At 34.2% G+C, this 3,248-nt stretch overlaps 1 non-coding gene across 1 annotated transcript; it reads left to right on the forward strand.

The window, feature by feature from the left end:
- The first annotated feature begins 1,667 nt into the window (after window positions 1-1,667).
- Window positions 1,668-2,741, forward strand: LOC111888801 (uncharacterized). Its single transcript, XR_008232089.1, has 4 exons — window positions 1,668-1,880; window positions 2,093-2,134; window positions 2,259-2,300; window positions 2,401-2,741. It is a non-coding gene; the product is annotated as an uncharacterized LOC111888801 (transcript).
- The last annotated feature ends 507 nt before the right edge of the window (window positions 2,742-3,248 follow it).

Consider the following 3,248-nt stretch of genomic DNA (forward strand, 5'->3'; position numbering starts at 1 on the left):
TTCTTGGTTCCAAGTTTTGTTCTAGAACCTTGGAATGAATCTCTTCATTTGACTTTAAACTTTTGTCAAGAATTATCTCTTTATCCTTGTAAGGAAAAAAAGCCTTCAAAGAATTCAGCTTATGTCGATTCCATAAAGATATCATTTAGGACTATCATCTACTTGTGATTTGTATACTAAGAACCTATAAATTGCATTATTCATTACAGGACCAAGATAAATGCGGTCTATAGTTTTTAGTGCAAGTTTAGTGCTCTTGGAAAGAGGTACTTTCATCTTAGAAAGACAACCTTAGACTTTCATCCTTTTATAAGAGGGTTTTGTTGATGCCAAAATGACCAGCCAGTCCAACTTTGCGAGCCTCTTTAATTAGTAACTTCTTTATGGTTCCTTTAGGAATGCAAAGTTGTTTGTTCTTGAAAAGAAACTCATTTTGCATGAAATAAGTTCCACAAGCTCGAACCAAGGCTTCGATACTAGTTGTTAGGGAGAATGGGTGACAAGCAACACACAACACACATATTAAGGTATGAGAAGAGAAAAGAAGATGATAGTATATGCGACTCACACATTAATTAGGGTAGTTCTTCTCCATCCACAGTGTCTGAACTAGAGAGACTTCTATTGATAATCGTTGCCTGTTTCTCTATATTATTATGATTCAACGTGCAAACAAGCACGCCCTTGGTGCACACCCTTGTATGTTATTATATTTGTTGTTATTAGAATTATTCATTTCATTAACCGTGTAATATGTCTCTAAACTAATTTAGCCTAAAACTTGGCAAAGGTTCATCGTTTTCTTATTGTCTCATCTTGAACATGTTACAAACAAACCACTATCATTCCAACCTGGAACTTGAATATCAAAATTAAGGGTGGTTTAATTTGTTCGCTAATTTTTGGTTACCCTAGTTTTGTCAATTGTTATAATATTGAGGTTGCAATCTAATCTTGGGATCTATATATATGTTATCTAACTGGCTATATATGGTTTAGTTTGGGACTTATCCTTCCGTGGCATCAGAAAAGTATAATAGTCGGTTGTTTCAAGAGTTTAATTTTGGGCTAATTGCAGAAAAATATAAGCAACTTTGGTAACAAACTTCAAGTTTACTGTACTTTGGGTGATTGTTGAAAAAGGTTTCTTTAGTAGCTAGGTCTTTGGTTTCATGTGTAATGTAGTCCAATCTGATTGATCTCCGTATCTGCAATACCAATAATATTCCAAAAGATCCGGATGACATATCATGAGCCTACCAATTAATCTCATTGTTATCTGCATGCATAGACAAATTAAGAAAAGTATGCATTCATGCTATCATTAGTCAATAGTAAAGTTGATGTTGATTTGGCAATGACGTTATCTGGCAACAACTGATCACCAAAATAGAAAACTGGAAGTTGGTTACTTTCTATATATATATATATGCAAAATTTGCCTTTTATTTTTGTTTAAGGTGGCAAATGGACTTAAATGGTTGGTTATGGTCTCTGACTAGCTATTGTGCAGTGTGGACGCTATGGTTTCCAGGTATCATAAAAGCCGCCCTCAGGCAGAAGAGAGACCCACCCAAGATACGGCAAGTAATTACTATATATTACTATAACTTTGTGTTCAATCCAGGGAATTAACACTAAATTTTCCATTACGTACACAGGGAATTAGCACCAGATTCAAAACATGCAATGAGCTTCTACAGTCAGTAAAAAGGTATACGTATCATATACACGTGTGTTAAATGTCTATTATATATGGAAGTTAATACGTACCAGAGCTTGACAGAGTTGATGAAGAAGGGAAAGATGTCTCTGTGAATGACATGACAGAGTTAGAGAAGGAGCTTAATGCTGCTCTTATGCATACACGTTCTAGAAAGGTAGGTGTGATCTTAGCATTTGGTTTTTGTTTTCTTTTGTTGTTCTATATATGAATATGATGCTCTGTTCTGTTCTCTTTATATTGGAAATTAAGTTACGAAAACAGAATTGATATTCTTTGAATAACAAGTTATAAAATTGGTTATGGTATCTTAATTAATTAATTATCGAGTCTCTATAGATTGACACTAACTAAGCTTTGTTTGCACAGACACAGTTAATGATGGAGCGCGTATCAAGCCTTCGTGAACAGGTATGAACAACCCTGATACCTATTAATTACAAGTCGATGCATTGTTTTCACCTCATCACACTAAGCTTCACTTACTTTTGTTGGTATCTAACATTTATATATTGTTGGAGTTGGTGTTGTGTAGGAAAAGAAATTAAGCGACGAGAATAAAGAACTGAATCGGCAGGTAAATATCGATCTATCTTTATTAACTTACAGCAAAGATTCTCCGCACTTAATTAATTGCTGCCATGAATAAACAAGTGATGATCAACGTTGACTTACAGTTACAAGTGGCATCAGCAGTAAACCAGTATTGTTCACGTCCACCCCAAAAACTTCGAGCACTCCCTCTCTTCAAAGATTAGCTACTTCCTTCACTACAAATCTGTCTGTTTGTTGTACTCTACGAATTAATCAATAAGCATCTTCGAACGGAGTTAATGGGAAATATATATATATATATGTATAATATATGTATATAAACTTGCACATATATATATAGTAACTAAATAAATTAATATTGATTCACCAATAAAGCTTGTATATGTTTGCCGATGAAGCTCTTGCAGTTGGCGTCTTCTAGAAAGAGAAAGCTACCTACGACAACTATCATAAAGAAACCCTGAGAGAGAGAGAGAGAGAGAGAGAGAGAGAGAGAGAGAGAGAGAGAGAGAGAGAGAGAGAGAGAGAGAAAGAGAGAGAGCTTAACCATGAAGAAATCTCCCTAACCTCCACTCCACAATTTTTAATTATATTGGTCACCGGCCATTATACAAAAGTTGTCTTGGAGAATGGGTATTCGACCTAATCCATTATCCATAAGAGAACGATTACATGTTATCATAACAAAGATTTTTATAAATGACATCACATAGTCTATATTAGTCGGTCGATGTGTCGTTAATTTGCAGTATCAGTAGAGGTAATGTGTGTTGTTTGTTATTTGTGTTCAACATTACAAGTCAACTATTAGTTGGTCCATGTGTCGTTATGTAACTAAACAACTGTTTTAGAATATCATTAATTTTTCCATCAAAGACAGAAATTAAAATTTTAATTCACTGACATTTTTTAATTATAGAAGATATATACAATAGTACTCTTAACTCTCTCCATATAATCTGATATACAA

Source organism: Lactuca sativa, chromosome 4 (genome assembly GCF_002870075.4).
Source record: "Lactuca sativa cultivar Salinas chromosome 4, Lsat_Salinas_v11, whole genome shotgun sequence".
Taxonomy (NCBI): Eukaryota; Viridiplantae; Streptophyta; class Magnoliopsida; order Asterales; family Asteraceae; genus Lactuca; species Lactuca sativa.